Here is a 13893-nt window from a genome sequence, read left to right as displayed (position 1 = left end):
ATTATTTGGTATCTTGCATGGTTGCAGAAATGCGGATTACACTATATGAAGTAATGTTATATGATAGGTGGGCTGTCTCTTAATTAATCTGGTGAAATACGTAGCACATCATCAACTTCTGGTGTGTCATTTTAAAGAATATGCTTATATATTGGAAGTACTTAAATTGTTGACAACTTCAGAAGGCGGCCCACCTGGGGTCTCAAACCACTAGAAAAATACACTGTCACAAGCAAAAGGCTTAAAACAACTTCTGCTCTCTGCTGCTGAACAGAGCTGCTACTAAGGGCCATCCACACACTTTCCCACAGCCACTTGAGCCTTTGCAAACATTTGGACTCTGAAGAACATCTAGACAAACAGATTCCTACGTGGCCTCCAAAACACTTGTCATCCACTCAGAAGTTTCACTCAAGAAAAAAAAATGCAAAGAAGCAACTCTGGTGATCCAGTCCATCACAGTCTCCGGTGACAAGCAAAAAAATGGACTCTTAGATTAACAGAGATCCAGCAGCTCAGTGATATTTGATCAAACCTGGGAATTCAACCCAGAAACAAAAGACGCCAAGAACAAGGCACGTAACATCCCTGCTACATGCACAGCAGAATTTGCCTTAACATGTAAACAACTATTTTTTCCCCACAATGCTGATTCTTCCAGATGATTTTGATGATCTTACAGCTGTATCTGGGAGGATGTAGATGGCATAGATGGTGGTGGCAGGGCCCAAAATCAAGGGAGGATAATTACAGGTAGATTGATTGTATCAGGGAATAATAGAGAAGACATAGACAACCTTTTGCAGTTAGGTATCAGCTTGGAAGCAGTGATCCTAAATATTTACATAACTACACATACACATGCTCTAAATCAAGTCCAGTACGTTCCTCTAGCAAAACCTTGCTCCTAGCTAGCTACGTTTTAGTGCACCTCCCTGTGCATATTGACATCATCTACATAAATCATTTTATACAGTGGCTAAATTCTTGAAATTTAACTGATTGTCAGAGAAATACCTGTTTGTCCTGCTATTCGATTTTCATAAAAACATTGAACTGAAGTTTTCAGTGCTGATGATCTTTGTGTTCAACAGCAGTGATGCAAAGTACCGGTCTCCCTCTTTCCTGGCCTTTACCAAGCCAGGCTTCTTCATCTTATGCAGGCATTCCTTCCTTTCCTCCTGTAGGATGCTTATGAGAATTCTCATATTTTAGAGAAATTGTTTTGAACTGTTGAGAAGAAAAAAAATAATCTTGTCACTGGAAGTACTGTGGTGGAGTTGGGAGTTCATTTCATTCATTTCATGTCATTTTTTTTTATTTCAATTTGTATGAACTTTTGCAATAATTGTGGGGTTTGATCAGTAAATTTACTCCAACCAAGTGAGCAAAAATAAGTATGTCCATCTTGCATATTTCTTTATTAAGAAAGTCTTGATTATGCCAATGAAAACAAATAGTGTGGGAAAGTTTTGATGTGTGTATTTTTTTAAGTACATTACAAGCACAAACAGTAATTGCATCCAGACAACCAATAACTGGTTTAAATCTGAAAAATAAAAAATAAAAAAAATGTAGGTAACTCAAAATAAAGCAAACATCACCTATTGTTCTTAATGCTGTTTGGTCAGATAAACTGTGACAACTAGCTATGAAATCCAGGAATGATAGCTTTTAGAGGACAGATTTCACTTAAGACTTTTACCTCATTTTTACAAATGGTTTTATAAGTTTTCATCTGTCAGCAGAGTTTAGAATGATGGAGGAGGAAATCCAGCCTACATTAGCATATAATTCCATAATCTGTGATACTGTGCAAAGTGTTGGGGTAACATTTCTGTAATATTATAAGAATTAAAAGAAGATCTCTCTCGGCTCAGACATTAGGGGCCTATATGCTTCTGAGGAAATTCCAGTATTTTCTCTCAGTTTGTCCTAGATGACCATAAACTTATCACATTTTATAGAAATTCAGAACACATCTCTTACTTACCCTTGTATGGAATAGTTTTAGCACAAAGTTTATGTTGTTTTAAACAAAACAATTCCTTTAATTTACCAGAACAAGGCAAATTTTGATATCACACCACCAAAAACTGTGGAAGTCAAACAATAATTGGATTTTTCTTAATAAAATCTGAAGGAAAAAGGTGTTCTTAATCCTTTAAACCACTTCCATTCTTCAGTACCAGTGGCAAAGAAAGCAGGAGGAAACTCAAGAGGTGCCCTAATTCAGACACCCCCTTCTCAGTACCATTTTTAGGAAAGTTCTGTATCACATTCATAGCTATTTTCTTTTCACTAGGTCTCATTGTAAATCAATCCTTACCTAGCAAGAGTGAAACTGTTACATTTCCGTTTACTGAAGACATACAAGATTACTCATTGCAGACCTAAAGAAAAAAATAACCAGAAGAAATCCTATGACTTCTATTCTGTACTCCAGGATGGGGAAGCACAACCTATTTTTGTAAGCCTAGAGTTGAAGAGAAATACAACTACAATACAGTGGAATGGATTATTTTTTTTAAATCGCAGTCTAATACAATACATACATAGACACATTTGATTCTATGTGTCTAGCTAGAAAAACTAAAGTTGAAAAATAGCAATTGTTTCTTTGATTTAAAAAGAAAAAAATATTAATCCAGCCTTAGTACAAGAAAAGGAAATAGATATACTACCATTTTCTGTCAGCTATAACCCTGTCAAATTTAACGGGAACTCTGCCAGAGTAACAGTTGCAAGCTGAGCTTCCTCAATCTGACATTTGTCCCAGATGACCTCTTAAATCCCACCTGTAAACTCAGAAGTGAAGTGAAACAAATTTCATGGCTTAGCATGAAATGCCAACTGCTGGGTGAATTTTCAGGCTAACACATTGAGCAAAACGGATATAGCTTTTTATTAGGATTAATACATTCCAAGTGGGTGGAAATCAGTAACTAGGAGCCTCTTCTTGTAGCTCATTTATGCAGAGCTCCCTACTGACTCGAACAAAGACAGCTGAATCAGGCCCTACATTCCTTCAAACATTGTGTCAGCAAGGGATTGGGTGTCTCTGCCTCTGTTTTCCATCCCAGTGTTCCTCTAGCTATGAGATGTCTCGGTTGATAGGGAGTTGCCCCATGATGCAGTTGAAATAATAAAATAGGTAATAAGAGACCAGGGATTAGACTCTGAACCCACCACATTCCATTTGCGAGGCCCTTCCTTTGAGAAATAACATGATGAGAGCATTGCATATGGCTCTCATAGAATCAATGATGAATTTCAGTTGGAAAAGACTTGTGGAGGTCATTTGGTCTGGAGTCCCCTGCTCAGAGCAGGACCAACTTAAGAGTAGGCTGCTCAGGCCCTATCCAGCTGAGTTCTGAGTATCTCCACCAAGTATGGACACTCCACTTTTCTGGAGTAACCTACTCCATTGTTCTACAACCTTCATTGTGGTTCATTTTGCTTAGTAATTAGTAGGAGTTTCTCTTAGAATTTGTGCCCATGCCTCATCATACCACTGCTCACCACCCAGAAAAGTCAGGCTCCATCTCCTCTGTACCCAGAAGACAGCAACAACATCTTCCTTAACCTTTGCTGCTCACGTTGGAATGAACCCTCTCCTCACAGAGCGTTGCTTTAGCCCCTGACCATCCCGGCAGCTCTCTGTCAGGCTTGCTTTAGGTGTCATCCGTTTTTTGGGTTTAGAGGTGAGGGGGGAGCTCGTACCAGAGTGTCCAGGGCTGGATGCAGTTTCTCAAGTACCAAAGGAGAGAAAGAATCACTTCCCTCCACCGCCTGGGTACGCTCCCACTGACACAGCCCCACGCGCAGCTGGCCACCTTCGCTGCAAGGGCGCAGTGCTGACTCACGTTCAACAGCGATGAGGCTCTGAACAGCACTTTCCTTTATCCAGTAACTTCCCAAAGGCTGACTTCATTTCCTCAGGTTTTCTAGATACCAGTAAATCAATGAGACAATCTCATCTAGAGGCTGTGATTTCTTACTGAGTATATAATCCTTTGGGGATTCCCCTCCATCTGTTGAAAGTATTAAAATTTACTTACTGAGAATCACTGGGGTGGTGTTTTATCAGATTCATACGTTTCAGCAGCCAGTCTTCATCGCCTCAAAACGCCCATCAGATGCAAGGTCTTTGATACACCACACTGGATAGCACATGATCCATTTAATAATGCACACATCTTTAACATATTGCATCTTGCACTTCCAGTATCGTTACTTGGGTACATTAAGTCCACAGAAGTCAACAGAAGATTTCCTATTAACTTTTAAGATTATTTTGTTTCATTATTAGTCCTTTCTCATTTATGTATTGGCTCAACTCACAGCACGCTGATTGCGTCCTAAAATAAATAGCTGTAAAGCATCTATATACCGCAAATAATCAGGTTGCCTTTCATTATAAGGAAACAGGAAATAATTGCAGTTAATTCAAAAACATATTCATTCTACAAGTAACCAAATTAAATTAAAGAAGCCATTTGAGTAGGAAGTTGCAATAGATTCCAAATACTGTGGCTCAAAGTGGGAATGAGAAGAGACTGGAGGAAACGTGGGTAACTTTTACCAGTGTTTCTAGTACAAATTATTCAGATTACAGTTTAAACAGAGGAAGCAATTCTAACATTTTAACAAAATATCTCTAAACCTTTTTTAAAAAACATAAAAATATTGCCTCTAAAACATCCCTAATGGTTTGCAAATTATCAGCCCCAGATCCACCCAAAATTGCTATTACTGTGATGAACGGGGTGGAGTTCAGAAGAGATTGGTCTTGCTACATTTCTTTTTTAAAGGGACAGATTTTGACACTTTACAAATTTTAAATAAAAATGTCGAACACTGTTTTAGCTCTGTCAACTCCTTTCAATACCAAAAAAAAAAACAAACCCCACATAACTTCAGATGAATAAGAATAGAGGTCGAACAGGCACACAGTCGGCAGAGGAAATGTCATCTGACACCCGTAAGCGAGAGCCAAGGAAAAATACTCATGGGCAGGAGATGCTTGGGAAAAAGGACATCTCTATCTATCTATCTATAGATATATGGATATATAGTAAGGCTGACTTTTCCCAATCCTGTTTGTCAGTTAAAGGACGGAAGTCTAATTTTATGGATGAAACAGCGGGTGATGTAAATAAGGAGATTCATGCTGCCTTTTAAAGATAAGGAAATCTTTCAGAGGCTCCAGCCTGGACGCATTTTATGATAAACTATTGGGAAAACAGAGTTTCCCTGCACTGCAATGATCTGGAGAAACTTCCTTTGGCACTACAAGCCTAGTCCAAAGCCTGAGATAATTTTTTTCCCTTCCACTTAGTTCTGTGGACTTTAGAGCATGCCCTGACTTCAGCGTGGTGAATGCTATTCCATCAGTTAAGCCGAGCTACAGCACTGAAGTTTCTGAAAACACCACATTACATGGATTCTAGTGCACTATGGAGAAGTGGAAACAATGCCTTCTATATAACTGGCTACAAAGTCTTTTCTCCTTTTCAAAATACGGAATCCTCTGCATTCTTTGGTCCGTACACGGGGCTCTTTACCTGCCTGAGTTTTTGTCACAAACAGCAAAACAGCAACGAGCCTGTGCAATCTTGCTGACTAATTATTCAGTCCTGCACAGTTAAAATACAAAGGGAAATCTTGGCAGTGTTGTGTAAAACAAGAAATGACCACTTTCTGAATTTACTAGAACTTGTAAAAAAGAAGTCTTTAGAATTCACATAGATATCATGCTCTAATACACATGTTCAGTGGTGACAAATTCAGAGCTAAATGTGTTACAAAAACTGCACCATTATATCAGTTCAGTGGATCACCGATATGCATGTGCTGACAATAGTCATTCCCCATGGAATCCTGGAAAAGGTTGCTTTTTTCTAGGGCATCTCAGCATTTGAACTCTTCTTAGCCTTTCCCGCGGGTTTTTTTTTGGTTTGGTTTCTGTTTCTCTCCCTCCTGTCCGGTGGTACAATAAACTGCATTTTAAGGGTAAATCGATTTAAGCAGCCCTGGTAGCTACTTGCCCTGCTTTGACAGGTTTGTTTCACAAGCTGCCCTTCCTCTTCCTACGCTCAAAAACCAGTATAAAATCATTTGCAAGGGGGGAAAAAAAAGGCAGGGAGTGGAAATACAAATTAAATATTTTAAAGAAAATATTATCATTTATGCCACATATCCCACAATGGGAAAGGTTAGCCCTGTGCTTAATCAAAGCTCACGCTGGAGAAGAGAGCTCTTCTAATGCATTTGGAACTAAATTCTGCGTTTTGTTAACTGTGACTGAAGGACCAGAGTAGAAAGAAAATCTGAGGAATTTCTTCCACTTATGCAGAACGCAGGTGGGATTTAGCCCAGGAAGATATACAACAGTGTGTTAATCTGCAAATCCCAGCTATAAACCTATCTGAGTCTGCACTGCTCAGCCCTACCCCTGAGCTATCAGCAGACAGCCTTGTTTCAAGAAAACTCTGACAGCTGCCAGGTGTAGAAGTTGCTGTTCTTCAGATGATCAGCAAAATATGTTCCACAGTTGCCAGCACTTCTGCAAGAAAGCATTCAGCAGGCAGTGTAGTGATTGAATTTATAAGGTTGTTCACATTCCAGAAGTTCTCAGAAACCTCAGGTGAGACTGTGGCCCTATTGCACAATACTAACAGGACTAACTAGCAAGCTCCAGACAATTAGCCACTGCGACTCCACACCAGGTCTAGGCAAGCCACGGAAAGACACTCTGACAGCAAGGCAGTAAGTAGTCCGTATCTAGGATGACCCCAGAATTTCATTTGCCATAATGAGATCTTAACAGCTTTTAGACATGACCACTTGCATAGTCATTTTTAAGACCTGTTTTCCTTGTCAACACTTTCATACTTCCGAAACTACAAAAAGGGATGAGAATAATTATAGGGGGGAGGGGGTTTTCCCATTATTAGGGATTTTAGCAAATATTTCTTATTAGTCATATCATTGTTTCTGGTAGTAACAACAGTGAGCTTCCCAACAGAAATGAAGAGCTCATACCTAGCAGTGTTTTACAGCACCAGTGTCATTCATGTACTGCAATCCACGGACACTGCTTGACATGATCATGCATTTCTTTCTCCTCTTTCACTTTCTCCTTTTTCACTGCTGCTACTGTGAGCTGAAGGAACGGCAGATCTTTCCTCACGACTGTTTTCTCCCCACCCTCCCTGCTTTCCCCATCCAAATGTGAGAACAGCATAAATTATACTTGAAGGGAAGGAAGTATGCTGACCTAAAAGGCAGAAGCTGTAGGAATAAGGCATAAGCTGCTGGGGTCTGAACAACAGCTTACGGTCAAACCAGCCTCAGCCCTTCCCTGATTCTGTGGATGTGGTAGGAACTCACCCACTTACCACCCACTGCCTTACCTCACATGTACCCAACGGGTGTGTTCTTAACCCAGATGAGACCTTACTGAACTATTACAGAAATTTTTGAAGGCGACTGAGCACTGGAACAGGTTGTGCTGTAGAGGTTGTGGAGTTTCCATCCCTGGAGATATTAAAAACACTGGGCAACTGGCTCTAGGTGGCCCTGCTTGCGCAGGAGTGCCAGACCAGATGACCTCCAGAGCTCCTGGGCAAGCTCAACCGCTCTATGATTCTGTGCTCTGACAAGTAGGGTTACAGAGATCATGAGCTTCTTACTAGGATGTATTCAACCACTTCCTCTCCGGTACTTCTACTGGGGCACAGTGTTTCACTGTTTTTGAGACCCAGAATCATTGAGTCTGAATCCACACTGGTCAAGTTCCGCGTTCTCCTAAGCCCAAGAACCCAGAAGTCCTACTTTGACTCACATGTTAAGCTGCAGAGCTGGTAAATAACTACATCTGTTCTTGGAGGAAGGTACTAGAGCATACGCATGCCTGAAATTGCAAGGTTGTGGGACTACTACGCAGATTGGATGCAGAGAGCTAACAAACTGAGCCTACAGAGAAGGGTAATAGCAATACCACCAAAGGAGGCAGGGCAGCTTGTTTCAACTATCAAGTCCCAGTGCCCACGTTGCAGTGCTGGAGTGGCAGGGCTGGGACGGGCCCTCCTGCAGAACTGCCAGGTGTCAGACAGGATGCCCCAGGCAGCAGCGGATCCTTCCCTACCCAGGCCCACGCACTCCCAAAGGCAGGGTAAGCATTAGGGTAAACTTCACATTTGAGTGAAGAAACTTCTGCACCAGCTGACCAGCTTGTGTGCTTTTTACAGCTGTACAGATAACTTCATTTCAGTATTACGTATCTTACCTGCTTCCTACAGGTGTACCTGGGCATGACTTTAATTTAGTTTGACTGTTGGCACTGCTGTTCAAGAGAGGAGCTAAGAACAAGTTAAACTCCCTGGCTGATAAATTGGTCACAACTTCCCACAGGGGCTGCTCAGACATCCGCAATGATAAATGGAGTCAAAGCCTCCACTGGCTCAGCTCATGTTTATTAGAACTATCTGCTAATGACCTAAAGGGAACAATCTTGAGAAACGTAGGAAATAGTTTCCCCAGCTATTGGCTATTATAACATGCATTGCTGACACAGGCAAATAATCTCTTGTAAGAGTACTGCAGGAAGACAGGAGTTACACTTTATGAAGGATTTTACTTTTTATATTTGGTTTCCTTCCAGCTTGGAAGGAAACTGAGATACTTAAGTTTTCCACAAAAGAAAAATCATGCGGAAAAAAGGCCGGGTTTGGATCTTCTAAACTGTTGCATTTCAATTTTGACTTTTTAGAGTTGCAAAAGTTTACAAACGAAGACTCATTTTAAAACAAAAGGTTCCACTCAAATAGTGTTAAAATGTTTTGATTCTTGGAAACTTTCCATTTTTCTTCCATAACTAAGTGCGAAGACAAACACAATTTTGTGAAGAGAACTGTATTTTCAAATGGAAAATTGTCAACATTTTCTTTATTGACTCTATACCCCTCTTATTCCCCATTCTTTTCTTCTGAATATTAGTCTAAGGCATTCTAAAAGCAAATGGAAAAGTTACAAGTGGGTAGTTTGAAAAGAGAAACTAGCTTCTGAAAGGAGAATCCTCTATCTACATTTTTCTTAATATACTCTCTCTGAGCAGAAAAAGAAGAAAGGAGACAAGCATCTTATGAGGTACCCTATCTTCTCCAAGGACACTGTACTAACAAGTAATTTCAAAACCTTTAAAATACAGGCTCCAGGAAGCAATGAAGAAATTAGCCAAGAACTTACCCATTAACTATTGCCAAATTAAGCCTGTGCTGCACACCTGTATAGTGTTGATTACAACATCAGTAACTTGAGCAAAGAACCAGGGGAATACTGGAAAAGGAGAAGTTTCCATTCTGATCCTGTAGGTTTTCATCTGTTTTCCAGCTAGTGGAAGCCACATCCTACACAAAATGGCCAACTGGCAAGCTTAAAGGAGGAACCCAGTCATTTGACAGTCTCCATATGTCCCACAAGTTGCACAGGCCCAAACAGCGTTAGACACGCACCAAAACTGGCATGTCCTACAGAACAAACATATAACAGCACTACAGATGTGACTGGGTTCTGCTGATGTTTCTACAGCCTTGGCTGCAGTTTGAGTCACCGTGACACTGACACTAACACCCCTTGCGAACAGTCCGAGGGCACAGAAAATAAATATTTAGTACGCAGGTTTAAGATTTTTGTGTATGTACTGATTTTAAAGCTGTAGGTGCGGTTTGGCCTTTAATTAAGGTCAACGTATAAAACCCAGTTTCATTTAGAGAGTTACCTTGGCAAGAATCCCAGTCACTGAACTGGTCTCTCTTTGGAAAGAGAAGATGAGCAGAAGGAAGGAGAAGTTACCAGCACTTTCGGTTTTTTACAGAAAATTAACACCGTCCTTAAATCTATTGTGATGAGTGTTATATAAAAGCACGTATGGTGTAGGACCACTAGAGGGGAGTAAAGTAACTTAGAAGTGAATGATTCCTCCGCCTGGTTTTGCTGTACAAATTGCATTTGCACATGTTAATTAACAGCTATAGTAAAACCAGAGTATTAAAGAATTGCATTTGCTTAACATTCTAAGCAAAGCTGATTAGATAATTACAGTATTTCTGTACCATTGTCCCCTCTCACTAGGCTGCAGGCTGACAGGGAACATTCGTCATCTGGATGAAGCCAGAACACCAGGGATGGCATTCAGCCAGAACATTTGGCAATAGACATGAATTTCTTTACTTGTATTCAGATTTATAAAGAAGCAATGCTACATGATGGAAACAGAGTCATTTTATCAAGTGTGAAAAAGGCAGAGGGCTTAAAAGCTTGCTCGGTAGGTAAGCATGCACAAGAGGAAGGAAAACAAGAAACTTGGTTCTCACATAGATCACTGCCCAAGTCTACACAACAGTGAAATATTTACCCAAGCAACAAGAACAGTGAGAGAAGCATGATTAATTTGGAAGTGTGAAGTACTCTGCATCAGAATACTGGGCGAAATCTCACTACAGCTGCAATTAATGTGCTCCTGTATCCCTGCCAGGTTACCATCGTCTCCATTGTAACCCATCCACACTGTGGGAGACAAGACTGAGCAGTTAATCTGCACAAAAGAACAAACGTTTAAAATAAATTTCAATGGGAAATCTTAGCAGCTCCCACAGAACAAAGGGAAACATGAGAACAGAGTTCCAACAGCAGAAGAATGGCTTTGACAGAAAAAAAAAAAAAAAAAAAAAAGGACGAATAGCTGAAATATATGTATGTGACTGTGTATCCCAATACTTCTGGGAAGTATACCCAGCTTGAGATTTTTACAGGAAAAGGGACAACCATACAGGAGCAAGTAGATCTCCAAACTTCACTGGAAAGTACCAACTACGAAGTAAAATAAGAGGTAAGGGTGTAATGAGATGTGAAATTCCGAAGGTGTTAAGGAAAGGCTAGGAATGCAAGCAAGCCAGCGATCTCCTTAGTTGCACATCCACAGGTTACACTTAGGAAGTTGGATTTACTCACAGCAAGTCTTCAAAGGCTTTCACAGGCACAGGTCGGGTGTTCTGCAAAGACTGTACTAATTCTGCAGAACAACCAACCAGCTGAACTAGTCTGAAACCTACCAAGCATGGTAGGACCGAGACTGTTTTGTCTCATTTTTTACCATTTGCTGTCCTTTGGACTATTTCCACATTGGCATGCAACAACAGACCAGTGCATCTTAAGAGCTGACTTAGGCAAAAAAACTCTGAAAGAGATGGTGTTACTTAGATGAAAGAAAACTGGTGAGGAAAATAGTCAATTTTAAGCATGACATAAAAAAAAAAATCCATATTCCACGTCCTTAGTACATTGGAGAAGCAGTAATGAGCTTAACCTGCAACAAAAGAGTTCAGGTAAGACACAAAGGGAATGGGGAAGCACTTTTCCAGCAGTAAGGATAATGCTGGAAAGGATTTGTCTGGGCAGCTAGAGTCTTTGTAGTTGGAGATCTTTCTGAACACATTGGACAAACATCCATTAGGACCAGTATCAATACATGTGATTCTGCCTTGCAGCAGGAAAATGGACTGCAGGACCTTTTTAGAAAGGTAAAGCTGGAGAAGACCTCTGACATTAATAAACTGTAATTAATATAATACATAACGTTAATATAATGGAGTATGATGAATCAGATAACAATAAAAAAATGGTATCTGTCACTCTGAAGAAGAAATACATAAAGAATCTATTTCCTACCAGCAAAGGCTGAACAAGAGAATGGGGGAACCACACACACACCTTAAAAATAACATTAAGCTCAAACACTGGGGTGGGGGTGGTAGAAGAGTCCATGCAAAGTCAAAGGAGAATCCAAGATTAAAATTGCAGAAGGAGGAAAGAGGGGCTAAGTGCAAAGCCAGGGAAAAGAAAACAGAACAATATAAAGACAAAAGGAATTTTTTACAAAGTAGAAGGGAATAAACCAGACCAGAAAAGAGAACAAATCAAAGAAGTGTAAAAGCACAGCAAAACCATCAAGTAGAAGGGAAAAAAAAAAAAAAAAAAGTAATTTAGTGGTTAAAGTACTAGCCCAGGATTTAATAGACCTGGTTTTCATTCCCTGTTCAGGCTTCCTAACTTTCTGAACGTGCTACCTAACCTCTCAGAGCCTCAGTTCCACTCATATAACTATTCTTGTGCACAGCAGCTTGCCGTGATAGGAGACAAGGTTTCAGATATGAATGTATGTCTACCAAAAATAAAGAATGGGGGAATTTAAATCTAGCTCATGCAAGAGCTATTCTTAATTTTTTTCATTAATAGCTACAGGTGTTGCCCATTCCAGCTAAAAGAGGACATTGAAGAGAAAGCTAAAGCACTAGAATTTGAGACCAATAATTAATCTAGAAATTACTCAAAACATGCATGAGTTAGACAAATCTTGTGCATTCCTGTTCTGTACATCATATATATATTAAATAGTGCATAAAATGCTTATAAGATGTACATAAAATGTAAATTTTAATTACCATTTAAACAATATTAAAAAGTCACCTTGGAAATAGCTTCTATCATATTGTTATTTTAGTATGGAATAGTGGTGCATTTTTACAAAGAGATTGTTCTAAATGGGAATGTACAGACACGCTAAACCTGCAAGACAGATCAGCTAAAGAAAATACAAAAAGCAAAAATGCAGCAAGGAAAAGAGTACCACTGCATTCTGCTACTTTGGGGATGGGGTGTGGTTAAACAAAATTTAAGTTAAACAGTGCCGAACTGCAACATCACTAGAATAAAATTAGATCTGGCTCCCATAACATAAATGCAGTATCAAAACAAGGAATCATCTGAATCAAAAAGACATAACAGCAAATAATGAATTCTTGAATAAAACACGTACGTTCTTTCAGCAGTAAAACCTAGTGGGTGAAAATACAGGGCAAACGTATTTTAAGAGATTCCTTTAGTGGCTCTGTTACAATCTTGGCTCAACTACAGAAGTCCAACCACATGTATTGCAACACTACATCCTGCTTTCCGACTGGTGTCAGCTGTCCAACTCCAGGAGCTGCCACCCCCTATACTAGCCCGTTACTGCTTCATTCTTTCCTAGTGACGTTAGGAGGAGGGCTGAGGAATGCTTTCGACTAGTTATTGATTCTTGGGCTAAGTATCCTCTTGTTCCTCAAACTTTACTCACCAGGGAATGATTGCTGCTGTTTGGGTATGGATCTTTCCTCCAGCCTGTGCAGTCAATTCTCATTAAAATCCCCTTGGCAGCTCTGGAGTGATCAGTGCAATAAGACACATGATAAATATTAGGTGAGCAAGGATTTAACCGAATCTCTGCCTACCTACATCCACATCCTCCCATGCATTGCAATTTTGATCACCGACGTTGCCTGGTACCGTGATGCGATATATGACATGACTGAAACGGCAACCAAATCTAGTTGGGTACCTGTTATCTACATTTAAATATTCTCCCTTTTACTAGCTGGGATTGGGAAGATTTCCACCACCACCACCACCCCCCTCTTTTCCCCATCTGCATAACATCTCCCGAGAAGGACACCCAGAGGAGAACCTTTTCTGTCAAGCTATGGAGCCTGCTGAAGAAAATTCCCCTGGTAGCTGGGATCTGCTGCACCCTTGGCTTTCTCCAGAGCAGTCGGTAACGGAGAAAATGTCACCTCATCAGTGTGGGAACTCAGCTTCTAAATTAAATACATAAAAATCATCAGCTGTTCAAAGCTTTAGCAGGACTAGGATCAAGTATTTTGTTCTGCACCGAAACCACTGAGCTTTTAAACCCAGGAAAACTTTTTAAAAGCTACAGAAAAATGACAGTAAGAGTTATGCATACAAAAAACATCAAACAAGGCGACAGAAATAAAATCAGATCTCCTGTAA

The sequence above is a fragment of the Falco rusticolus genome, chromosome 7 (assembly GCF_015220075.1).
Source record: "Falco rusticolus isolate bFalRus1 chromosome 7, bFalRus1.pri, whole genome shotgun sequence".
Taxonomy (NCBI): domain Eukaryota; kingdom Metazoa; phylum Chordata; class Aves; order Falconiformes; family Falconidae; genus Falco; species Falco rusticolus.
Note: the sequence above shows the minus strand (reverse complement) of the source record.